This window comes from Chelonia mydas, chromosome 10 (genome assembly GCF_015237465.2).
Source record: "Chelonia mydas isolate rCheMyd1 chromosome 10, rCheMyd1.pri.v2, whole genome shotgun sequence".
NCBI classification, from domain to species: Eukaryota; Metazoa; Chordata; order Testudines; family Cheloniidae; genus Chelonia; species Chelonia mydas.
The window spans coordinates 10,681,245-10,708,395 of NC_051250.2; the positions used below are offsets into that span (position 1 = coordinate 10,681,245).

The window sequence follows — 27,151 nt, forward strand, 5'->3', positions numbered from 1 at the left end:
TAAAAGAAAAGAAGAGAGTTGTAAATGGTTAATAGATCATATACATACAGGTAATTTTTCATTGTTCATAGATCAGAAACATAGCAGTGATGGAATAAACTGTGAGCTTGCAAAAGTCTCTCTAGATTTACCCAGACATACTGGGGTTCATCAGTCCTTGTGCAAAGCTTCCTTGTTAGAATCCAGCCCAGAGAAATGAAGCAGGAAATTAAGACAAAATGGAGATATCTCGGGGGGTCCTTTTATATTCTCTGCCATGTGCATGGAATTTTACTGTCACAAACAAAGGCAACAGCCTCTGTTTGTGGAAAGTTACTGGCCCAAGATGGAGTCTAGGGACACAGGAGCATATCATATGACCGTATATGCTTTGATGACTTCCAAGGGGTAGCTATTCACCTCTCGGAGTCTGAAGGAAGACCTACTGGGTGGGATGAGTTTCTTCTATGGCCCATTGTGAGAGCTAAGTGTCTTTGATGGGCCATCAATATATTTCTGTCTGGCCTCAATGTAAATTCTATCTGGGGGGTGTTACCCAGGATAACAACACATGTGTATAATACCAGTACATAGCCAATATTCACAACTTCAGATACAAAGATGATACATGCATATAAACAGGATAAGCATCCTTAGCAAATCATAACTTTTCCATTGACACCTTACATGACATATTGTGTACAAGATTTGTTGCAACTGTATAACAGGAATATATCAATGATATAAATGGTCATAATTATTTCTAAAGCATCATTCATACCCGCCTATATTGCCCTGCTAAAAATGTTAATGGACAGTCATGCCTTTCATGCATTTTCCGGAAGAATTATAGACATCATGTTGAACTGCCAACATTTAAGTTTCAAAAATGAAAAAGATCGCCATGTTTATGTGTCTAGCAATCTAAGCTAATTTTTCTGGTTCAATGGATTTAAAGTGAGGGTCAGATTATTTTGTGAAACAAGGGAAGAACGTCAGGAGAACCAGAAAATGTTTAAATTCTGCAGAATATAGTAAAAGACACCAATGATCTAATCTGACATTGCAAATCCTATGTTATTTTACTCATAGTGCACTGTCAAAGGGAAACAGGGATAGTTAGCATCAGTATTTCTGAACTAATATGTGAAAAGTTTTCTTCTTGCACTGAACTGCCACAGAATTCCAGGGCTCTGACACTTAATAGTAGATTACATAATGTTTTTTACATAATCTTTCTTCCCCAGACAGTACAAGGATATTTAAAGAAAATCCTAAATATTAACATTATTTTAGAACTGCTAAGCATTTACTCTGTATGTGAGTATGTACGCACACACACCCCTTATAAGTTAGACAAAGAAGGCATAAAATTGCTCATTGTGAGCACTGACAAATTTATTTATTTATTCAAATAATTAAAACACATCTGCAGGCACATATCCAGTGCTCTGGTTCTCTATCCCATAAATTAAAAATTACAACATAAATAAAAGAATGTCCATTCAGCCAACACCTTCCTCAACATCCTCAACAAAGAGTACCTGGAAAGTTAACAAATCTGGGGTATGGCAGACAAGGTGGGAGAGGAGGGGAATTTTCAAAATGGAGGACACTTGACAGAGAATGCCCTGCTAGCAATTCCATCTCCATTGTATTGAGGGAACTCCAGCTCAAGTTTCTCTGCTGATCCCAAGTACGACAGTATATCACAAGGAACAAGATGCTCTTTCAGGTAATTAGGTATCAAGTAGCCCCAGCATTAGTATTTTAATATTCAGTATTATTAATTCTAAACCTTAAGAAAGCTGTTGAAAAAGTCAGTGCTTCTTGGGGTAAATAACCCTTAAAAATTATGACAGAGGTGGATGCTATACTAGCATCCATATACCTACATACATTAATCAACTTGTCAAATAAAACATTCCAATCAAGTATAAGTATTCCTTGGATTTTCACAAATATGGCTAAGTCAAAGGTACTCTCTTACATCTCTTCCCAATATTTGTAAATATATTACCGTACTTTATTAGTCAAGGGACAATGAATAAAATTACTCATGTGTATGTTTACAGGATCAGGCCACAAATTTGTCCTCACTAACAATTAGCTAACAGCAATAACATAATCATCTTGTATCTGTTTTACAAAGCATCCTCATACACTGTATGCTTAACTACATTTTTAAAGTTTCCTCTGGGGAAGGTTTGTCATCTTTGAAAACAGTAAAAAAAAATGCATTTAATGTTTCATTTTCACTACCACATTAAGCTTTTGATACATGCTGCAACAGCTTTTGAATTTAGCTGATTTTGCTCAAGTTTCAATTTAATATTCTCTCCATCATTTTGAAAGGAACTTTAAATAGCTATTTCATAATTTGATAAGTGTTCATATGAAAGTGATTGATTTAGAGGCAACAGAATTTTGAATAATATGCTCTATATTTCAGTTAAGTAACAATGAACTAACATAAGTGAAGAACATGTTTACTCACTGACTCATTTGGTTAATTCTGGCCAAGTAACTTACTCTCCTTGTTCTTCAGTCTCAATCAGTAAAATGGGATAATAGTAATATAGTTACCTACTTACCTCAAAAGACTGTTTTAAGCATTAGTTTATGTTTGAATAATGCTTTGAAGATATAAAGTGCTACAAAAATGTTATGTATTAAAAAGGCATTTATGAAAAGGTAGTAACATACATTTAAAAATTAGTAAATATAATATCCTTGTGGGAGGAAAATACCAAGGAAGCCCACCACACCATCATTTAACTTCAAAAATGGGAACTATACAAAAATGAGGAGGCTAGTTAAACAGAAATGAAAAGGAACAGTCACAAGAGTGAAATGCATGGAAACTGCATGGAAACATTTTTAAAACACCATAATAGAGGTTCAAACTACATGTATACCCCAAATAAAAAATCAGAGGACCAAAAAATATCACCATGGCTAAATAGAGAAAAGGAGATGATTAGAGACAAAAAGACATCCTTTAATAATTGGAAGTAAAATTCTACTGAGGAAAACAAAGGGACATAAACTCTGGCAAGTAAAGTGTAAAAGTATAATTAGGCAAGCAAAAAAAGACTTTGAAGAGCAGCTACCTAAAGACACAAACACTAACCACCAACATTTTTTTAAGTACATCAGAAGCAGGAAGCCTGCCAAATAATCAGTGGGGCCACTGGATGATTGAAGTGCTAAAGAAGCACTCAAGACAGACAAGGCTGTAGTGGAGAAGCTAAATGAATTCTTTGCATCAGTCTTCACTGCAGAGGATGTGAGGGAGATTTCCACACCTGAGCCATTCTTAGGTGACAAATCTGAGGAACTGTCCCACATTGAAGTGTCAGTAGAAGAGGTTTTAGAACAAACTGATAAATTAAACAGTAAGAAGTCACCAGGACCAGATAGTATTCGCCCACGAGTTCTGAAGGAACTCAAATATGAAATTGTGGAACTATTAACTATGGTATGTACCCTATCATTTAAATCAGCCTCTGTACCAGATGACTAGAGGATCGCTAATGTGACATCAATTTCTTTTAAAGGCTCCAGAAGCGATCCTGTTAATTACAGGCCTAATTTACAAGCCTAACTTTGGTACCAAGCAAACTGTTTGAAACTATAGCAAAGAACAGAATTATCAGACACACAGATAAACGCGATATGTTGGGGGAAGAGTCAACACAGCTTTTGTAAAGGGAAATCATGCCTCACCAATCTATTGCAGTTCTTTGAGGAGGTCAACAAACATGTGGACAAGGGTGATCTAGTGGATATAGCGTACCTGGACTTTCAGAAAGTCTTTAACAAGGTCCCTCAACAAAGGCTCTTAAGCAAAGTAAGGAGTCGTGGGATAAGAGGGAAGGTCTTCTCACAAACCAGTAACTGGTTAAAGGACAGGAACAAAAAGGAATAAGCAGCCAGTTTACACTGAGGAGAGAAGTAAATATTACGGTCCCCCGAGGATCTATACTGGGATCACTGCTATTTAACATATTCATAAATGATCTGGAAAAAGGAGTAAACAGTGAGATGGCAAAATGTTCAGACAATACAAAATTACTTAAGATATTTAAGTCCAAAGCAGACTGCAAAGAGTTACAGAGAGATCTCACAAAACTGGGTAACAAAATGGCAAATGAAATTCAATCCTACCTATACATAGAAAATGATGGGGTCTAAATAAGCTGTTCCCACTGAAGAAAGATCTTGGAGTAATCGTGGATAGTTCTGTGAAAACATCTGCTCAATGGTCAGCAGCAGTCAAAAAAGCTAACAGACTATTAGGACACATTAGGAAAAAGCTAGATAGTAAGACAGTCAATATCATAATGCCACTATATAATCCATGGTACAGCCACAGCTTGAATATTGCATGCAATTCTGGTCACCTCATCTCAGAAAAAGATATGAGAATTCGAAAAAGTATGGAGAAGGGCAACAAAAATTATAAGGGGTATGGAACAGCTTCCATATGAGGAGAGATTAAAAAGACTGAGACTGTTCATCTTGGAAAACAGATGACTGAGGGAAGATAGAATAGAGGTCTATAAAATCATTAATGATGCACAGAAAATGAATAGAGGAGTGTTGTTTACCCCTTTACATAACACATGAATCTGGTGTCACTCAATGAAATTAATAGGCAGCAGGCTTAAAACAAATATAAGGAAATAGTTCTCCACATAACCCACAGTCAACCTGTGAAATTCGTTGCCAGGGATGGTGTGAAGGCCAAAAGTATAACTCAGTTAAAAAAAAGGAGTACTTGTGGCACCTTAGAGTGCCTTTTCTTTTTGCGAATACAGACTAACACGCCTGCTACTCTGAAATCAGTTAAAGTAATTAGGGATATGCCCATCAACGGCTATTAGCCAAGATGGCCAGGGACGCAAGCCCATGCTCTGGATGTCCCTAAACTTCTGGCTGCTAGAAGCTGGAACTAGATGACAGGGAATGGATCACTTGATAAATTGTCCTGTTCACTCCCTCAGAAGCACCTGGCACTGACCACTGTCAGAAGACAGATACTGGGCTAGATGGACCATTGGTCTGACCCAGTATGGCCATTCTTATGTACTCCAGAATAAGACAAGTTCTGAAGAAATGTTTAAACTGTTTCACATGCTCAATTGCTATTATCCATAACAGAACTTCTAGAGTTGAATGATCCCCTTAGGGAAACTGATATTTGTTTCTTTACCCTTTCCGTCTACATCATGGTCCACAAACTGTGGGCGTGCCCCCGTAGGGGGACACAGAGGAACATTTGAGGGCATGCACAGCAGGGCACAGGCCAGCCCCCACAGGGGGCAGGAGCACCACCCAGCCCCACTCTGCCCCCAGCCCAGCTCCGGCCCCAGCTGCAACTCTTCTCCATCCCCAGCCACAGCTCCACTTTGCCCCCTGCACTAGCCCCAGCCCAGCTCCAGCTCCATTCTTCCCCCTGCTCCATCCCAAGCCCAGCTCTGCCCTCATTCCCATTCTGCCACTTGCCCAGCTCTAGCCCCAGCTTCTCCCTCATCCCCAGTTCTGCCCCTAGCTCTGTTGTCTGCCCAAGCCTCTCTGCTGAGCCAACTGTGCAGTAATGGGGGCGGGAGCACAGATAGATTCCATTACTGGTAAGGGGGGCCCAACAGGAAAAGTATAGGCACCACTGCTCTACATCACTGGAAGTTTCAGCAGGAAGACTCAGAAAAAGGTTAATTCTTCATGCTGTAGGTACAAAGGGAAGAGGCTTAGTATTAGTTCGGTATTTTTTTTTCTGAATGTACAAAAGAAAGATTATATTTAAGCTAATAGAGATATGTGAGATGTTCAATGTGTTCAGAAGGAGCAGTACCCAAAAGAGAACAAGGACATCTTTAGAGTGAATAACCATGAATCCTTTATTCTGATCAGGAATGGTACTTCAACACAGCTGGATATACTGAACAACCTTCTTGTGGAAAAAGATGGGATCTAGGAATGTGAGAAAAAAGTAGGGGGAAAAGTAGGAAAGCTTGAGCTCAAGCCAGACAACTTGAAGGTGACACTGGTAAGCTGGCAAAAGCATCTGCTCTAGATCATAAAGCAGGACATACTGATGGGGAGGTCTTCTAATGTTACTGAAGGAGCTCCCCCATACTTATCCCTGAGATTAGCAATTTAGAGGTACTTTATGGGTCTTAATTACTCCAGGATTGCCACATAGCCTTGATGGCCTATGCTGCTTTTTTGTCTACTCCTGATAAACTGATCATCACCTATTCTCTCTGATATTCACCTTGCCATAATTATTCATGCTTTTGTTACCTTAGGAGTGGATTACTGCAATATGCTCTACATAGGGTTAGCCTTAAAAATCACTTGGAAGTTTCTGACTCAAACTTCAGAGAACATATTAAGCTATTTCTTCAAAGACTGGCCCTCAAAAGTTTGGGTTCTGGCTGTTTGAGAAACCACTCCTTTCTCTTATGTGCTTTAACATGATGGGTCTTGGATCAGTGGAAGAAGTTCTGAGCTGGTTTATCTTTCTGCCTGGAGTTTGTGAACAGTACTTGGGAGGCTTAGCTGAGAGATGGCAGAGGAAGTTCTTTCTGGCACTAGAGACAAAAAAATACTTTTGAATCAGTGCTGGTGTTCTATTCAAAAGAGTTAACACTTGGATGTGAGCTCCTTTACACACATCTTAAATGATACAGAAAAGCCAAGAACAATTTCCCTAGGGCCAAAAGTGCAAGTATAAAAAGACTTAACAGGGACATGCCACTTCCTTTCATACTAGATATAATATCACAGATTAGTAGGCATGGCTAGCAAACATCTCTCCACAATCCCAGTGAGACAGCTATTCAAGGAGAGCTATCAAGAGAAAAATAATTCATTTTCTTTCCTTTAATTGGCATCAGTTATAAGAACTATTAACCTAAAATATGTTTACTTCCTATAAATGGAATTTCATAACCCATCATTCATGTTAAAGTATCTGCCTACTTGCTAAAGAAACCTAGCAGCTATAGGATCAAACTGCTACTGACAAGAATACACTACACTTGTGGTAATTTCCGTGAAGAAAGATTTGAGTTATTTGGAATCTAAACCTAAACTTCAAAATAATTCCAGCTAGAAGGCAACTGACAGTATATCATTTCTGATCAGTCCCTCCAAAGAAACAAGTGATAAAGTAAGTTTTTTTTAAAAATCCAGCAATTAGCTGTATTAACTTTTGACTGCTTCATACATAGTGGGCACTATTTCATAACATGCCTTGGTGCAAGATTTTTTATCTAACCATAACTCTCTTCCAAGAACACTCCTCTAAGAAAACTGTTTACTTCACTTTTTTATTTAGCACTTTAGCTCTGGAATAATTAACTGGTGTATTTTGAGACTAGTAATTTAACATTGCTTCTGTGTTTTCATAAGCTTGCAAAGGTGGCAAATTTTGATATTGCTTTGCTTTAAAAAAGAATCCTGCCTTTTTTCTTAGAATTTTTCCTAGTTTTATGACTTCATGAAAAAACTCCTGTTACTTTTTACAATAACTAAACCCCCCAAATGACGGAATGCCTAATTAAGTCTTTTGAAATGTTGTTTTTCAGTTCTTTCCCAAATTTGTACCTGAGTAGCTCTGAACAACGTAGATAATGTAATAACATCTGTTGGCCAAGAAACAGATATAAGTCACAGGCTTTGAGGCAAAAAAGATCCCTCTTTCAGATGTTAGTATCTATTAAAACCTTCATATCCTCACCGTATCTCAGACTGATACATAATTAGGGCCCTGCCAAATTCTCGGTCCTTTCTGATCAATGTCATGGCCACAGGGTTTTAAAATTGGTCAGTTTCATGATTTCAGATGTTTACATCTGAAATTTCATAGTGTTGTAACCATAGGGATCCTGACCCAAAATGGGATCGGGAGAGGGGTTGCAAAGTTTTTGTAGGGGGGGTCCCCAGATTGCCACCCTCAATTTTGTGCTGCTTTCAGAGCTGGGCTCTGAAGGCAGGACCCGCCCAGCTTCCTGCAGGTAGAGGAGGTTCCCCTGGAGCTGGAGGTGGGCAGGATCTCCTCCATGCTGCTCGGAGTGGCCCAGCTGGGGGCTTTTAGCTGCGAGTCCATGCCAGGGACAGATTAAGGCAAGTGACCCTGACCAATTTGGGAGCCCCCAGGAAAAATGGGTGCCCCAGCCATGGAAGAAGCTCCTACTGGGTCACCCTGAGCCCCTGCAGGAGCCGCAGGGGCTGAAGCCTCGAGCCCGGGCAGCCTCGAGCCCAGACTGCCCCAAGCTGCAACAATGACCTGGATTCCGTTCCTTCTTGTGCATTAACAGAATTGTTTGTTATGTTCTATTCAGTTAAATCTATGTAAATACACTGAGATCAGTTGGGTTGCACAGGTCTCAGCGAGGGTACGATTTGGTCTGTAAAGACTTCATTACTGGTGGTGATGAATAAGAAGCTAAAATGCTAGCTTGACTCTTATATCTCAGGGCTGCTAAATTAGATAACTATTTTTACTTCTAAATTAAGGAAATCTGATACAGAAATCATTAAGAGGCAATAAATAGGGAATGGTACCATGCCAGGGTGGTTTGGGTAGAGAGAACAGTGGGAAAGACAGGAGGAGAAGATGAAAGCTGAGAGTTAGGCAGGGTCAGGGATTTTGAAGGCCCTTGAGGATGAGGACAATACATTTGAATTTGAAACAGGAGATGAGAAGTGCCTCATTTTGTTCACACAGAAACTTAACGATGTTGAAATCTGTGAACAATCAGTAGACGTTCAGAATAATAACACACAGTAGTTACCTAGCAGAAACTAGCTACATAAATAATTCAAGGAAAATGAACCAGAGCATAAATGCAAAATCCTTGCTTACAGGAGCCCCTGGATTTCAACAAGCCATTAATCTATCACTTCATATAATGAGTCAAGTCAAGTTATTTGCAATTTAACATTAGAAAGACTTGTGAATGTATATAGGTCACACCTGTTGCTTGTGAAAAGTTGACACTTGCTGCATTTCACAAATATCCTGCCAACGGGTGGACGTACAAGATAAATTTATGCAATTAGGTTTTTGTTTAGATTACTAGAACAAGCCATAAATGATTGTTCATATCCCTTACTTCATTAATGTCTCCCTAATTAGCAAAACATCAGAATCTGTGGCTGGAGCATTAATGGTTAGTGATAAAAATACAGGTGTGAAATAACCTAATTTACAATATCAGAAGATGTTAATGATTTCTCACAAAGCAGCAAGGTCTCATGGAAAATAATCTAACTTCCTTTTTCTACCTACTGACAATCACAGGTTTATATCATGCAAAAATTACTATACTTATCTTCTCATTAGCAACTAATCTCACTCATTCCACTTGCCAAGCCAATTATAAGAAAATTTCCAGACTGAAATGCTTTAATAGAACACTTGGATCTCACTCATTTTTCTCATGATAAAATAATTAATAAGCACTTGTATATAAAAATCAAAATACTTTTGTTAACTAATTACTAAAACTAAGGAAAATAAAGACTATCATGTACTAGAAGTAACACAAACTCCTTATATTGTGCAATAAAATAATAATCAGATTTCCCTAGTTTAAAGTGAAATAAGGGACACAAGAAAAATACTATAGTACTACTGTTTTACAGATCACTTCCCCTTGAAAAATCTTAACAGTTCTCCTCAAAGTGGAAAGGTAAGTGGTGGAGTATTTACCCCCAGTGTTTTAATTAACTTCATGATTTATAGAAATAAATGGTTAGCAATCTGGTGAAATTTGCTGATGATGCTAAATTGTTTTAGTCAGTAAAAATTATGGAGAATAACTTAAAACTCCAGTATCAGAGGGGTAGCTGTGTTTGCCACTTTTACAGATCCAGACTAAGAGACCTGTGGCACCTTATAGACTAAAGACGCATTGGAGCATAAGCTTTCGTGGGTGAATACCCACTTCTTTGGATGCATGTCATCACCCACGAAAGCTTATGCTCCAATACGTCTGTTAGTCTATAAGGTGCCACAGGACTCTTTATCACTTTTAAAACTCCAGTTGGAATTAACACTCCCATTGACACAGCTACTGCTTCTCAGGGAGGTGGAATACCTATGCTGACAGAAGAAGCTCTCCTGTCAGTGTAGGTAATGTCTTCACTAAGCACTACAGCGGCCCAGCTGTACCAGAACAACTGCACCACTGCAGCACTGTAGGTGTAGACAAGCCCTAAGAGTCTTTTGCTTTTCTCTGAAGAACCAGGAATTGGCCACTACTGGAGGTAAAATATTTGACTACTATAGGCAGATCAACAGTCTGATTCAGTAGAGCAAATTCTATATAATTTTACTATCAATACACAGGCTCAAAGAAACACAACGAAAAAGATGTAATTATGTGGGTTTTTTAATTAAGGCTCCTTCAATCCACTTTTGTAGGCATGTATTTGCAAAAGAATATTTCATATTGCTGCAGTGGATTTCAAGACATCCCAAGATTTGCAGAGTAAATTTCTGCAGTCCTTATCCTATAAACAAACAAAGGTACTAGGTACTTTAAGGAGTCACTTGATTTATCTGCAAATCAGCACCTTAGTATAGGAATTAAATTCAGACTACTTAGAGACAGATTCAGTTTTAATTACTTTATTGGACTCTAGGTTCTTAATGAGGTTTTTAAATACTACTTTATCCAGGGGTTAGCAGGATCATTATCCCTCTGGGTTTTAACTAACATATGATTATATGATGCCCTGCATTGGTTTTTGGCACAGCACTAAAGCTGTACATCACACACATTTATGTATCTTAGAATGCTGGTCAAAACAGTCTGATCACTTTCCCAAATCTTAAGTCCTTGAGAAGGGAAAGCCTCACCTGACCTGAAATCTTAGGAAGTACTTCCAATTTCACAGGAAAAAAATTGCCTGACAGCTTTCTTTTTAATCTGCTTTTAGTTAAAGCTCTCTGAAGATCAAAGAGGCCTCACTCAGACAGACAGATGCATTTTCATGCCAGTGGCTACGAAAAAGAACAGCCTTCAAGCGAACTGCTCAGTGAATTCTTAAGTAATCAGGCAGCAGAATGGAGAGTACAAAACCTAAAAAAGGTCAATGGATTAAAAAAAAAGAAGAAGAAAACCTTGGCATTTGCTAAAAAATGTCATTGGAAAACCAACCTGGAAATAACCACTAACTGTGGAATTTAGTCATGCTAACAATTGTTCCTCTTAAGCAGAGAACCACTTTAACAAAGTTAAATACTGCTGATAAAAAACAAACACCGTACATACACTAAGAAGTGGCACTTTTCATTTTCAGATAAATGGGTTTCCTAATAGTAACATTAATCAAATGTTTAAAGAAAAAAAAAACCCCAAAAACAAACAAACTAAAAAACCTCAGGGTGTTAAAAAATCCAGTGACCCGATGGCTAATCTCAATTTGAGTTTCAGAAAATTACTCAAAATTACAGTAACTCATAGCAGAATGACATTAGATATAAGCTTTAATTGGAAAACAGAAGCCCAACAAATTATCAGTCATTGAATTCCAATAATGTATCAACTACCCACAATATTTGAAAGGCAGGGAGAGGACCTTTAAAATAAGGAAGCCTGATTCTTCATCATCTTGTACCTTGTGCCATGACTTAAACCTGGGCAAAGAGGTAGAATGCCTCCAAAACAGAATAGTAGCATTTTACATCCAATTTGCACAGGTGTAAATGGAGACACAAGGTGAGAGAGAAGGTAGAGCAAGGCCCACAGTTTTTCTTTCTTAAGGTACAATGTATTTTTTGGTTAGTGAGAAAAGGTAGTTCATTTCTAACAGAACTTCTCAACTCAAGCTTGACCATCCATTATTAAAATGTTCTGTTTGATAACTGGTTTCTTCCTGTGACACCTGCCTTGAAATCAAATTGGTAACAATAACTAAAATGCTCAAATAGTAAAATATTATGGTCTCTCAGTACTATGCTTTCCAGGATCAAAGTAAATGTAAAATGAAAAAAAAAGTCCCTGGTACATTCAAATATTTACTTCTTGGATTATTTTGAAATATAAGCATTACATTTTTTGAACTCAAACATGGGTATAGAATACTACATACTTGTAATGCCGCACTGCTGGGTGGGTTGTCAGTAGGGGATTGAAATTGGGACCTCTTGTTCTAAAAGCATGAGCCTCTACTGCTTTAGCTAAAAAAGAGTTAGCTCTGTAAACCAAGGCTGTAGCATGCTCATAAACCTCTATATGTAATCCAGTCACCACTAGAGAGAGACAGAGTGTCACAATAGGTGGGTTACATACTACTTAATTAATACACTTGGCAGATAAATGTTAAAAAAAAGTTAGATTCTGAAGGCTATTTGAAACATCCTAATGTATAGATTTCAGTGTTTCCAAGATGTGATAATGAGTGCCTTTAATGAGAACACTCAGAGACAGAACGAGTTTCTGTTTTAAAATGCATGTCTGAGCATATGCAAGAGGCTTATATTCAAAAATAGTTTTTGCTTTTACTTAACAGTGTCTACATTTGGGCTGACAGAATAAATGTCCCTGGCTATCTATGTTCAAATGTTAATTTAACAAAACCAAAGAAATAATCTCAAAAATGTCATTGGCACTTATGCTCAAGAGGACCAATTCCAAGGCAGATTTTCAAGCCAGAGACCAACTTTCTAATTACTGTATGGACTTCTGCAAAAAGAAAAGGAGTACTTGTGGCACCTGAGAGACTAACAAATTTATTTGAGCATAAGCTTTCATGAGCTACAGCTCACTTCGTCGGATGCATGCAGTGGAAAATACAGTGGGGAGATTTTATATACACAGAGAACATGAAACAATGGGTGTTACCATACACACTGTGACGAGAGTGATCAGTTAAGGTGAGCTATTACCAGCAGGAGAGAAAAATTTTGTAGTGATAATCAAGGTGGGCCATTTCCAGCAGTTGACAAGAACGTGTGAGGAACAGTGGCGGGGGGGGGGGGGGGGGAGAGGGGGGGATAAACATGGGGAAATAGTTTTACTTTGTGTAATGACACATCCACTCCCAGTCTATATCCAAGCCTAATTTAATGCTTTCCAATTTGCAAATTAATTCCAATTCAGCAGTCTCTCGTTGGAGTCTGTTTTTGAAGTTTTTTTGTTGAAGAATTGAGACTTTTAGGTCTGTAATCAAGTGACCCGAGAGATTGAAGTGTTCTCCGACTGGTTTTTGAATGTTATAATTCTTGATGTCTGATTTGTGTCCATTTATTCTTTTACATAGAGACTCTCCGGTTTGGCCAATGTACATAGCAGAGGGGCATTGCTGGTATCTTGTATCTTCTGGAATCTTGTATCTCAGGAACAGAGCTATCTCACCATGTAATACAATGCCCACAACAACTTTAATCAAGAAAATTTGGGATTCTTTTTTAAAAAGAAAGAGAAAAAAAAAGAATATTTGACTACTTTGACCAGGTTCTGCCAAATAAACTGGGGGCAAGAGTTTATTCAGATTTCCTTTAAATACATTTCTTCTGCATAGCCTTCCAAAATGATTTCAGCCATTAAAGACATGATTCCACAAAAAGATTTGTTACATATTTTAACTGGGCTCAGGATTTAGGAATTTCAGAGGGACATGGAGCCCTTCTGCTAAGTCGCCCTAATGTCAGCTGGTAGGAACCCATTAAAAAGATGGTTATTTCTGCTTGCAGGTGGGTCCTATTAGCTCCAAACTAGCATATATGAATGTTTGGAGTGACTTTCTGAGCAGAACCCTGGGGGTCTTGCGGGAGAAAACCCTATAGATGTCCATTATCAAGAGAAAGCTTAGGCTTGGGTTTGTATTTTGTTGTTAGTTAAGAAAAATCCCACAAATGAGCTAAGTTTTCATCACATCCACGGTTTGTACACTCTGTCTGGAACATAGGAGGCACTCCAGCTGCTTACATATGGTACCAGAAGTGGTATGAAACATCGTCTGTCCAAAGAATGGAAAGATGCTGAAATAGATGATGGAATCATGGAAGCAACAGCAGCATGTTTTTTGCAGTTTAAGAAGGACCAATAAGCTCAGGCTACAACTCAATAGCAACAATATTAACAATTCCAGGAGCAGGTGCTTCACAGGATGATTAACACAAAAGCAGGCCTTAATTAAGTCTTAGCCCCTCCCAAACTGGATTGGAAGATGACACACTGTCTACCTGATCACTTTTGAGTTGGTAGTTACTGAAGCTTATTGGGAGGAATCCAGGGATATTTGTTTGGCCCTGTGATGCACTCTATATGATTTTATTAAAAATATGCTAATGAGTGTGAATATAATGTAATTGGAATATGCTTCATGCAAAAGGTCTCTTGTAAGGTCTCTTGTAAGGTATCATTACAAAGCTTATAATCTACTCAGTGTGGTCATCCTATTTATATGAATGTATCACTCTTGTATCTGAAACTAGAAATATAAAATATAACTCTGAGGGCCTACTGTAGTTATGCAAAGTGTGGGCCATTAATGGTGGTTGGAATCTTGATGGCTCCCATCAACCAGGACAATTCACTGTGGATGGCTCTGTTTGCAGGCAGGCCTTCCTGTGCGTCAGGCTGGGAGGAATGAATGCTTGCGGGGTCTCACAGGACATGTGATCATGTCACCTGAATTAGAATCTATCTTTAACCTGGTGCTTTTCCACTGAGAAGGAGGGGTGGGAACCCAGAGGGACAAAGGATTCCCGCCTTATGCAAAAGATAGATAAGTGGGTGGAACAGAACAAAGTGGAATCCCCTAGCTACCACCTGAGCTGGAACAAGAGCTGTACGAGGGGAAAGGATTGTGTCCAGACTAGGAAGGTGTCCAGTCTGAGAAAGAAACTTATTGAAACATCTCTAAGGGTGAGATTTTACCTGTATTTAGTGTATTACTGTATTAGGTTTAGATTTGCATATTTTATTTTATTTTACTTGGTAATTCATTTTGTTCTGTTTTCTTACTACTTGGAACCACTTAAATCCTACTTTCTGTATTTAATAAAATCACTTTTTACTTATTAATTAACCCAGAGTATGTATTAATACTTGGGGGGGGGGGCAAACAGCTGTGCATAGCTCTCTATCAGTGATATAGAGGGCAAACAATTTATGAGTTTATGAGCTTTATACAGGGTAAAATGGATTTATTTAGGGTTTGGACCCCATTGGGAGTTGGGCATCTGAGTGTTAAAGACAGGAACACTTCTGTAAGCTGCTTTCAATTGAGCCTACAGCTGTTAGGGGACGTGGTTCAGACCTGGGTCTGGGTTTGCAGCAGGCTAGCGAGTCTGGCTCAAACCAGGCAAGACACTGAAGTCCTAAGTTGACGGGGCAGGAAAGCAGGGGCAGAAGTAGTCTTGGCACATCAGGTGGCAGTCCATAGGGGGTTCTGTGATCCAACCCTTCACAGGCCCTTTTTCTGATGGGATGGGCACAAGCAGCATACCGGGTGCTAGATGAAGATGTAGCCACAGAGGCTATGAAGGCTGGTAATTTGGACCAGTTGGAGGTCTCACAGAAGAAGTATCAGTTGAGGTTTCAAAATGAGCCTTATTCCTCAGGAGTGCCGGCACACACCTTTGCCCAATGCCTGACGACTGGTAAAGCATGCAGGAGGGGACCAAGAAGCAAAGGCAAAAACTCCACAAAGCATTAACTTTTAGTCAAATTCCCCAAGGGCTTAGTGGGGGAACTAAGTGCAGCCATGTGTGAGATTCCTGGATCCCAACAGCAGGAAAGACAGTGCAGAGAAGGTGGATGAACATCTCCCTCCCCCTGTTCATAAAGAGAGAGAAGGGCAAAATGCACAAAGAGATGAAGGACAAGATCTGGCCGTATTTTTAGAAGAAAGGAAGTGAGTGAAAAGGCACATATACACTACAGTTGGAACAAGCTGCTCTAAACTCTAAAATGCTCTACATCAAAAAATGTCAAAACCTTTTCATATGTTGTACAGGCTGTCCAAAAAGATGTTACTGAGGGATAAAGGATTCTCTCAATAAACTGGAATAAGCAGTATCTGTTGGGGACTGTAACAAGGTGGTTTGCCCATAGCTGGGGAATCTAGGGCTAAGCCAAACCTGATTATAGATAGGGCCCTACCAAATTCATGGTCCATTTTGGTCAATTTCACAGTCACAGGTTTTTAAAAATCATAAATTTCATGATTTCAGCTATTTAAATCTGAAATTTCACAGTGTTGTAACTGTAGGAATCCTGACCCAAAAAGGAGTTGTGTGGGGGTCACAAGGTTATTGTAGGGGGGAGTTGCGGTACTGCTGCCCTTACTTCTGCACTGCTGCTGGCGGCGGCGCTGCCTTCAGAGCTGGGCAGCTGGAGAGCGGTGGCTGCGGGCTGGGAGCCCAGCTCTGAAGGCAGAGCCGCCACCAGCAGCAGCGCAGAAGTAAGGATGGCCTGGTATGATATTGCCACCCTTACTTCTGTGCTGCTGCCTGCAGAACTGGGCTTTCAGCCAACAGCCGCTACTCTCTGGCTGCCGGGGTCTGCAGGCGGCAGCGCAAAAGTAAGGATGGCATAGTATGGTATTGGCACCCTTACTTCTGTGCTGCTGCTGCTGGCAGAGTTCTGCCTTCAGAGCTGGGTGCCTGGCCAACAGCTGCCGCTCCCCAGCCACCCAGCTTTGAAAGCAGCGTGGAAGTAATGGTGGCAATACCGTGACCCCCCTAAAATAACCTTGCACCCCCCCTGCAACTCCCATTTGGGTCAGGACCCCCAATTTGAGAAACACTAGTCTCCCTTGTGAAATCTATATAGTTTAGGATAAAAGCACACAAAAGACTAGATTTCAGGGGGGAGACTAGATTTCATGGTCCCTGACGCACTTTTCATGGCCTTGAATTTGATCAGGCCCTAATTATAGGATTAGCCCTGCCTGTGAAGAATCAGGTGATTCCTGTATAAAAGGAGCCAGATTTTAAGCACTGACAGGGCGCAACTGTGGAAAGAGAGTCAGAGCAGGAAATGAAATGAAATGAAATGAAATGAAACGAAACGAAACTCAGAGTAGGAAGGCAAGCTCTTCAGGCAGGGAGGCCTGGGAGAGATCCTGATCAAAACAGTGAAGAGACTGGGAGATCCAGAGAGGAAGTAAAGAGCCAAGATAGGAAATGGCCCAGGCAAAATCATGATACAGGTAAAGGAGCTGACTCAGCTGTGCTATATAGGGCCTTGTGCTTAAACCCAGAGTCAAGGGTGGGACTGGGTTTTGCTACTGGCCCCAGTGAAGGGGGATGCGGGCTGAACCTCAAAGACAGACTGAGGAACAGCCCCAGAGAGGGGAGAAGGATCTTTTGTATTAAGACATTTTGGGAACTTTTTACTTTGGACAATTGTGACCCTGAAAGGGGTGAACTTAAGATGGTTACCCAGCCAGAGGGCTGAGTTAACTGGCAGAGAAACCACCACAATTCCAGTGACCAGTAGAAGGGGGTGCTAGTATTATGAGAGAGCTGTGATGATACAGTGGGCCACAAAGGCTAATGATCAATGGACTTAGTAACAGGGGCTAATGGTCCCCTTGCCTGAAGACTGGGAAGTAGCAAGCATTTAAAAAAAAAAATCAGCAAACTGTTAGACCAGTTGGCTTTCCAGCGTGTGTGGAGAAAGACACTATAAATGAATTTTTAGAGGATATCATTAAAAACAGAACTTGATTAGACATAGCCCAAGTGGATTTATGAGAGGGAGGTCTTAACTTGAATGAACTTCAGCAAAGTAGTTAATACTGATATGCTTGAACATAAAAAATGACTGCACACTAACATCCTTCAATTGGAGTAACAAGTTGTAGGACAAGAAGTAAAATAGCCTGTCATATAAAAAATAGTTCAAACTGCAGTGATGATTTCTGTATCAATTATGAACTGATGCACCTTTATCTTTTAAAATATCCTTTATTGATTATAGGTTTGTCTCTCTACAAATCATAAAAGAGCCAGAGACTGACCCATGCAGCAAAACATTTTTATTCAAGCACCAAGACTGTGTTTCCAGAAGAAATGCTGAAAAAACTATGATTCCTGATGAGGAATATTTTTTCTATTGTCATTCTAGCTGACCAGTTTGAAACTGGGAAGAAACAACCATCCAAAGTCATGGAAATAACTACATATAATGGACCCAGGCTTTTGACTAAAGTAATGATATTCCCTCAAGAATAAATCTGAGGTTTAAGACAAGACAAAGTGTATCCTGAGATAGAACGCTTAAGAGTTTATCTGGCCTATGTAGATTTCTTCTCTGATAGGTCATATTAAACAAAGCTGCTGGTTCTTTAGCTTAAAACTGCGTTTTCAGAAAGCATTGGATTAGAACAGCATTTCACAAACTTTTTAAACCTGAGCCCCCACATAAGGAAAATGAAACTAATCTTGCCCCCGTGAACCCTACCATGTACACAAGCTCCAGAGATAAAGGAGGCCTAAAGAAATCACTCTAGCTGAGTCCCAGCCAACTCAAAAGTCCTACAGAGGAAACCGATCTTTCTTCCTGAAATGATTTTATATAAAACGTTGGTCTCATACAAGGCTTCATACAGGCTGTCACTGAGGGATCCATCCAGAGTGAGGTAGGTTTGATTACCAGAGCTCCTAAGGCTCACTGGCTACACTATACTGCACTGGTGTGGCCACATAAACCATGGCATCTGGGGATTCCCAACAAGTATTGTCAGTTTTTTTTAACTGAAGAGTAGATAGGCAAGGTATCCTCCCTTTGGGGTTCATCCAAAAAAACAGAGATAAATCATCTTCCTGTTCCCTAATGGGTGAATCTTAAATGTACCAGGTACATATTTAATAACAATGTTCCCGTCTTTTTTCAGAAATCCTCTTCTGAGCATCTATAACCACTACTTTAGACTCAAGAAAACAGAACTTTCCACTCCTCTGTCCATGTGAATAGCAGAGAAAAGGAGGAAAAGCAGACCTGGGCATACTGAAGAATAGCGTTGCCAACTTGGTACTATTTAAAAACTGTACATTCCAGCAGGAGTTCGGGAACCTCCCCCGCCCCACCTCATCCCGAGGCCCCGCCCTGCCTCTTCCCCTGAGGCCCTGCACGCCATCCACTCTTCTTCTCCCCTTCTCCCTGTTTTCACTGCTTTTCCCCTCCCACTCCCCCACCCAGGTCAGGAGGGACTCACCTGTGGAGCCAGGGCTGGGAGCTGCAGCTGCCTGACACAGGTAGGAGGTGGCCCTGGCTGAATAGGAGCTGGCATGGGTCTCTCCTGCCTGCAGTAACTGGACATTGGGTGTCCGGTCAGTAGATCTGACCGGACACAGTCGGGTCCCCTTTTCAACTGGACTTTTCAGTCGAAAACCAGGCACCTGGCCACCCTACTGAAGAACTTGGAGATAAATTATTCTCTGCCCACCAAAATGAAATAACACTCTGGGGAGGCCCAATTGTAGGAGCTACTTGGGAGTGGGGGGGAAGAGGGGTTCCCTATATTCACCTTTGATCTGGCAAAGTCCTTGTTTAGTCAAGCAACAACCCCTGAGGTGAAGATCACTTTAATGTGCTATGCAGATGATAGGAGGAGGAGAGTCAACTAACAGGTTTCAGGCACTCTGTTCTAAGACCCTAGTGGGACACTCCAGTTAATGCGAGTCCCTACAAAGCTGGCTGTCCTCCTTGGTGCAGGCTGGGCAGCTTGGAAACCCAGATTGCTACTTTGGCATGATGGCAGAAACCACTTCAGAATGCAGGAAAGACTGTATTCTGCTGCCTCATCCCAGCAAGATAGGAGAGAGACTGAGAAACCAATGGAATGGAAATGAAGTGAAGCTAGGCTAGCTGAAAGGCACCAAAATGAAAGTTTTGTATTAGTTGCTGTCCTGTTTAATCTGTATATTTTCTGTGCTGGGGGTAAGAGGAATCAGAATTATCCATTAAAATACAGTAGGGTTACCTTTCATCCTCTCTTGAATTAAGTGTGTATGTGTGTACACACACTTATTTGGGGGCAGAATGTATATATGTTATGTGTTTGTGTGTACACACACACACACACACCTGTATTCTGCTTACAGAGAAATTACTGTAGAAGTAATAAACCAATCTAGTGTAGAAATGAATTACTATACTTTACAATAACACTGTGATTACCTGAAAGATTTAGATAAACCTTGGCAATGATTGAAGTTATTCTGTTTTTGCCTAGGACATTTACTTTATTTTTTAATTTTATTTTACATTACTAATGTTCACTAACTATGAAACTATTATAATATATGATTCTTGGGGATAATCTTGTAAGTGAAGGTGGTACATTGAGAAATATATAACATGCACACACATCTCCTGCTAGAATTTAAAGCCTCAATTAAACTCTGTTCCTTTCCTTGTTCACATAATTAAAATGGTCAGCCATGGTGAAAAGGGATAGATCATTCAGAATAAGCCTTTTAATGAACTACTTTCGGCCTTACATATGAAACAGATAATCATTTGTCATTTATACATATCAGATTTTATATCATTTAAGTTTTATACCTTAAGTTCAATTTTTCAGAAGTTACTGACTGAAGCCCTGATCCAGCAAATACTTATGCACGTGCTTGAACTCTAAGAACATGAGTAATCCCATTGGCTTCAAGTGTGAACATAAGTGTTTGCAAGATAGACACCTCAATAGTTTGTGGCCATCTAAACTATGTATCCGTGGTTTAGGGATATTCAGAGTACACTTTGTATAAAGCCTACAAGTGAATCAAGCTATTGTCATTTATTTGTTCAATAAAAACTAATTTGTGCACTCTAAAACTAAATGTCAAAGATTCATTGCAAATTAGAGATAAGAAAAATACAGCATAAACTCACAATACATACAATATCAAATGTGTCCTATGAGTATTATTTCCTTCAATTAAATGAATTGAAGAGAGGATATTAGGGCTAATTTTTTATTTTTGTTTGAAGATTTCATGCAAAGCTTTCAGTCAATAACATTAAAAATATGTAAAGTTTTTCAATTAAACTCAATTTTAATTTTCAATTAAACTTAACAAAATGTTAATTTTGTTTTAAAATACTACTGGAGCTCTATAACTACAGTAGTGATAACTATATAGAGATAATAGAGTAAGCTTCCAAATCACTTAGGTGATGTTTTTCCAAATACTGAGAATAGCTCCAACACTGGTTTCCCAAATCAATACCTAATCCATGGTGACTTTATTTATCAGCTAAATCACGTGCTGGTCATGTTTATATTAGTGTACTAATTTAAAAAAAAACAGTATTTTTCAGTGATTTTTAACACAGGAGACAACAAGAGGTAAGCAAATGCCTAAAGGGGGAAAAAAAAGATCAGTCTGGCCTTGCGTCTCTTCTCCTACATCTTTAAACAAACTTTATATCAGGCAGAGAGGAAGAAAAAGGTGCAGTAACAAGATCCCTTCTATTTGTGCTTTAAATAATGAGTACTGGCACACAGTGAAATTTTGAAACACAGACTGACATTCAGAAGTATATTCATAGTATACCCGGAGAGTTGAGTTTCCTCCAACAAAAAATGAGTTTGTAGAGCTTCATTGCAAGAGGAAAGGGCCTACTTGGTAAACATCTTTCACTCAAGAGTGGAGACATAATTCCTTTTCACTCTCTGCACTTGCAGGGGACACTGGCAATTGGCAGGAAGATGTCTTTGGAAGGCCATATGTTCATTTCCAAGGAATGTAAGAAGATCAGTTCCTCTTCACTGAGAGTAACTGTAGTAAGACTGGGTGCACTTTACCTCTTCCAGCACGGGGAATTGGCAACTTCTCTCTACTTTCTTTTTTTAAATATTGTAAAAATTAAATAATCTCAGCAGAAATAAAATTAGTTGTTAAAAGCATGATTATCTCTGAGTTGTATGAAGAACCACAAATAATAAAATTTAATATACTTGGTATCCAATAAATAGAACTTTTTTTTTTTTAACAATCGAACAAAACATGCACAACATTAGAGAGAAAACACAAAGTAGTGGCATGGTAAAGTAGAAAGGAGCGGTCAGTACTTGCGATACATCTGATTTAACATTGAACATTGTTTTGGAAAAGGGAGGTAAAGAATCTTACAAGTGGCCAATATGACCATTTAAAGGAACAATGCTGATTAGCTCAAGGAGTCAGTTTGGAGCACTGAACTTACAATGAGTGAGCAAAACTCATCAAAACATTACAATGTTCTTCCTGAGCCACTACATTTGACAAAAAATATTCTAGTCATTTCAGGCTGCAAGTATCGGAACAGTGTCCATTTAAAAAAAAAAAGATGTTTGTGTGAATTTCGGGGGGGGGGGGGAGGGACTGTACAAAGTGGAACAGAATTAATTGCAATGCTACAATTATAATCCGACATGTACAACATGGCTGCACTGTTACATTTTAAATGACAAATGACAGAAATAAACAATATGACTGATAGATAGTTCTAATGAGAGAGAGAACATATGTGAGATAGTGTTTTATTGAATTAACTTCTGCAGGTGGAAGGGAAGCTTTCAAGCTTCATAGAGCCCTTCTTCAGGTCTGGGGAAGATAGCCAGAGTGTCTGAGCTAAATACAAGTTGGGACAGATTGTTAAGCATAAGGGGTTCACACATTCTGTAGAAAATCAATTAAAAATGAAGTGGGCAGTTAAGGGTTATCAGGCAGTAGGGTTTGTTACAAATTGTTGTAATGAACCATAAAACCAGTGTCTCTATTTAGGCCATGTTTTCTGATATATAACAGAGTTATGAATTTAAATTCCAAAGCTCATCTTTTTGAAGGTCCATATCTGACCTCTGTCCTCATTCTCAAAGGAAAGCTCCACAACCCCTTCAAAAGATGAGCTATTTAAATTTAAATTCATATCTCTGCTAGACATTAAAAACCATGAACTAAATAGACACTAGTTTTATGATTCATTGCAACATTGGGTCTCTGGCTTACATCCTTCTGGTTGCCAACCATGTTCTATTACTTTGTAGGCCCTATGGGATTGGTGCCTGCAAGAGTTTCCCTTTGGGAGCCTGCTGATAGTAACAGTCACACAGCAGCGTCTCCAAAAGAAAGTATGTTTTATTTTGCCCAAAGGTACACAGAGAAGTGAATGTAAAACAACAAAAAAACCTATACACATCCTGTCTTATCTACACTTGTTATTCCTCTCAAGTCCCTAGGTGGACATAACAGCCTTGGTGTCCTCCATTATCTTGGGGACCAAGTTATAACCTGCTTAGTATAGATCCTGGTTCTCAGTCAGCCTGCTGTCTCTGTGTCAGCTTGCCTGTTGACCCTTCCCTGCTCTTTTTCTCCAAGGGGCACCTTTCAACAGATCAGTGTTCTTTGATCTCTCTCTTCTCAGCCTTGACCAAACAGCACTGGAACCTGAGTAGTCCCTCATCAAGGCTATAAACCTGGCTATTGTTTGAGGGAATGCTTCTTATCTTAGGCATTTGTTTTACCTTTTCTGATTGGTTTCTTTTAATAACCCCTTGTGATCTAACTGTTCATTCAGGTAGGGGAATATTACATAGATATACTGAGGAGCTGTGACAGGGTGTAACAGCTCCTTTGAGGCTCCCTCCTGGAGGCCTCACGGTTTAACACACCCTGCCCCAGGATATTAGAGAGACAAGGTGGGTGAATTAATATCTTTTATTGGACCAACTTCTGTTGGTGAGAGAGATAGACAAGCTTTCCAGCTACACGGAGCTCTTCTTCGGGTCTAGGAAAGGTACTCAAAGTGTTACAGCTAAATACACAATAGTATAGCATAAGTGAGAGCAAATGTGTGGGCTGAATGGACACTGCTACCTGAAATTTCCAGTTAGAGGTGCAGGGGCGCAGATACACCTACAGTGGCACTCATAGAGACACTACTCAGAGAAGAAGTTCTGCCCCATGTTGTCCCACTCTCAGTTCCCCATGTTGTCCCAGTCTCAGTTCCCCATGTTGTCTGTCCTGAGAGACAGTAGAGAAGTGAAGGATTCTTATAAGAAAATTCAAACTTACTTCAAACTCATTTTCAATCCCTTCTTCAAGCATCTTGCAGCTCACAAGATTCATATGTAAGGAATCAAAGGCTGCCCAAAGGTTAGCAAACCCAGCATACAGCTTTTGATTTTGGGATATTTACATATTTATTGACCAAGGGAGACAATACAAAACACTGATCAATAACAGAATGAGAAAACCAGAAGCCAATCTGTTCTTCACAAAAATAACAAACTTCAGCCTCTTACTGCAATAGTTTGGTCAGCAAAAACCTTGCATAGAATTTAGTTGTGACATCAATAAGGCTAATGGGTCCATAACATGAAGGTTCAATTTTATCACCCTCCTTCAAAACTGGAATTATAATATTTATATCTCAGTACCTAGGAAAAGAGCCAGATTGATTAATAACGCTAAGAGGGGCATCAAAAATTTGTGTCCACCAAGAAACATTTAAACCCTTACCTTCTATACGAAAACTGGGCCAAATTTTGCCCTCACTTAGGCCTGTACATCCCTAGCAATTCCAGTGGGTTATCAGGAGTAAAAAATTTGGTCCATTAACTATCCCCAAATATAGATATCTTTGTTGTAAAATTAGGGTATAAGCTTCTGCTGCTGTTGCTGCAGGCCATGAAGTGAAAGTCCAATGGACAGAGTTTAAGTCATTAATGTGCAGAATTAAAGATAAAATAGTAAAGCTGCTTAAAAATACTCTTTCCAGTTGCTTTTTATTACACAAACTTCAGTATTTATTCTGAATTCCATTTGTTGGTGCCAAATCCCATGAGAATTTCTTAAAACTAAACTGCTTCTCCAAAGTCCTACCACAGATAAAACTTTTCTTAGCTTTCAACAAAACCATACATTACTGTTTAATAGGAATAACCAACACAGAGATTGTTCTTCAAAATACACAAAAATTTGCAATAAGTTTATCATTTTTTTCATCACTCCCATTTCCTTGGTTTTAGCAGATCTGGAGATTGTGAATTTTAACCTATTTCTGACTTGTTGAGTACACAAATAGCATTATCACCCAACTTTGAAATAACTATTAACTGAACAATTCATACAAAAGCAATGGAGGCAGCCCACAGCAGGCTTTGTCTAGAAGAGTTAGATATCCGTATTTACAGTACCTACTGCTGTGAGCACACTTTACCTGTCAATCTGTCTATTCATTCACAAAATGTCATCAGCCCCAACTGCACAGCAAATATCTGTAACAGAAGTTGTGACACTGCACCCCATATGCTTCACAGTGATATTATTATGATATGATTATGACATAGTTATGATGTATTTTATGCAAGATAGATCATGTGAGGTATCATTGAAAAGGTTGGGATTTACTGAATATGATTATCCTATTTGTATGCATGTATCATTTTTGTATCTGAAGTTAGGAATATTGACTATGTATCTGTATTACAAATGTGTTTACACTTGGGGAACGCCCACTAGACAAGATGCTTTCATTCTGAAAAGGTGGGTGGGGAAGAGCCATTAGAGAAAGCAATAGGCATTAGAAGAAGCTTATCTCTCTCTTGGGGGCCTTCCTGAAGATGCTGCAGACAGCCTCCAAGTCATGGCTACTGGGACACTACAGGGACATGTGATCAGGTCACCTGGTGCTGGACTCCATCTTGGGATATCAGTATTTTTCCACTGACTGGCATGGGAACCAAGCTTTGAAACAAAGCATTCCCACGATACGCTAAAGCTATATAAGGCAGAGGAGTGACATCATCTTGGTTCTTCACTGACTCCCCACCCAAAGAGACTCCTGGAAGCACCTGAGGAACAAAGACTGAACGGGGGGAAGTGCTGGGCCCAAGCTAAAGAGATTTTTAGCCTGTGAAAGGAACATCTGGGGATCCCAAGCTGTAGGCAAGTGAAGCTTGCCCCTTAAGAATCTGAAGCCTGCTTATATCATCACTTAGGGTGGGGATCCGCTATTCATATCCAATCTATTTAATCTATTAAGCTTTGTTTGTGTTTTTGTTTATTTGCTAGGTAATCTGCTTTGATCTATTTGCTATCCCTTATCATCACTTAAAATCTATCTTTTGTAATTAATACATTTGTTTTTACTTTGTCTAAACCAGTGTGTGAGAGTCATAACTCGGGGCAGAAAGCTGTTGTGTATTCCTCTCCACATTGAGGTAGGTGAATTTCATGAGCTTACACTGTACAGTTCCCTGTGCAGCACAAGACAGTATAATTTTGGGTTTATACTCCAGATGAGGTGCATGCCTGAGTAGCCGGTAAGTTCCCTAGCTGGAGCCTTCCCATGCAGAGCTGCTCACAGCATCTGCCTGTAACTGCAGTTGGGTGTGTCCCTACCTGTATGTGTGTGGTGAAAGTGCAGGCTGGTCACAGCAGTACAGTGTAAAGGGAGCCCAGGCTGGTGGGTCAGGGAAGCTCAGTGGTACCCCAGTTCGTGGTGGGACCCCGGGGGGAACCTGTCACAGAAGTATCTGCTGTAAAATCCTCAATTTTCTGTTTCCTCTAACTTTTCTTCAGAGCTGAAGGGCCAAACGCATGAGTTCTACATCTAACAGCAATTTGAGAGAGAAAAGATCACTGTCCATTCTGAATTACCTGGAGGAAGTAATATGTTCCTCAATTACAATACTCAGAAGTGAAATCTTTTATACGTATAATGCAGATAGTATGTAAAATTTTAAGTCCCAACTGTAACCAAACTAATTTAACAAGACCCCCATAAAACTGGTATACTATAATGACAACACTCATGGGGATGTCTGCCAGGGATAAAGGTGAATCTGATTAAGTCTTATTAAACTAACTGGGTATTAAAAACATTTCATCACCTTTCTTAAGGGAAAGATTTACTGGCTGATTCAATTTCTGTTTTCTGTAATTCCTAACAAAAGCCTCAGAGGCTCCCTGTTTTGAAATGCAACATATAGTTTGTAACTGAGAACTGGACCACTCCCTCACAAAAAAATTCCAAATATTTAAGAAATTCTCTATTTGCCCTTCACTGGGATGTAAAGGCATTTATCCTTTCTAGGATGCCAGTTTCCCTCCTGCATCCAAATGTAACCCAATTTAATGCTCTTATATTTTTTATGTTTTGGGAATACATGCCAATCTTTCTATCATTTTTGACAGTTCATA

General features: G+C 39.5%; 1 protein-coding gene and 1 long non-coding RNA gene across 3 annotated transcripts in view; one reads left to right on the forward strand and one right to left on the reverse strand.

Annotated features, from left to right (window-relative positions):
• SDK1 (sidekick cell adhesion molecule 1) overlaps positions 1-27,151 on the reverse strand; it is a 646,346-nt gene that overhangs the window by 495,826 nt on the left and 123,369 nt on the right. The gene's annotated exons all lie outside the window — the stretch shown is intronic.
• On the forward strand, positions 17,027-21,911 carry LOC122461951. The gene is made up of 4 exons (XR_006284231.1): positions 17,027-17,163; positions 17,937-18,597; positions 18,853-18,989; positions 21,649-21,911. It is a non-coding gene; the product is annotated as an uncharacterized LOC122461951 (long non-coding RNA).